Source organism: Arachis ipaensis, chromosome B04, assembly GCF_000816755.2.
Source record: "Arachis ipaensis cultivar K30076 chromosome B04, Araip1.1, whole genome shotgun sequence".
Taxonomy (NCBI): domain Eukaryota; kingdom Viridiplantae; phylum Streptophyta; class Magnoliopsida; order Fabales; family Fabaceae; genus Arachis; species Arachis ipaensis.
In genome coordinates this window covers 109277837-109278045 of record NC_029788.2, presented here as the reverse complement: position 1 = coordinate 109278045, position 209 = coordinate 109277837, and positions in this window count along the sequence as shown.

The following is a 209-nucleotide window of genomic DNA, read 5'->3' as shown; positions in this document are numbered from 1 at the left end:
CATTCTCAAGGAGTCATATATGTATATATAGCCAAGCCTTAGATAATCAATAAGCACTTTTACAATTGAGATGGGAGAAAAGCATTTTATGAACTTGCAAGACAATTAGATAATTCAAACAGAGATAAATGTTAATGAGCTATTGAACCCTCACTGGATTTGTGTTTACTCTCTAGTCACTCAGTGTTTATTTGGTTAATCACTCTATT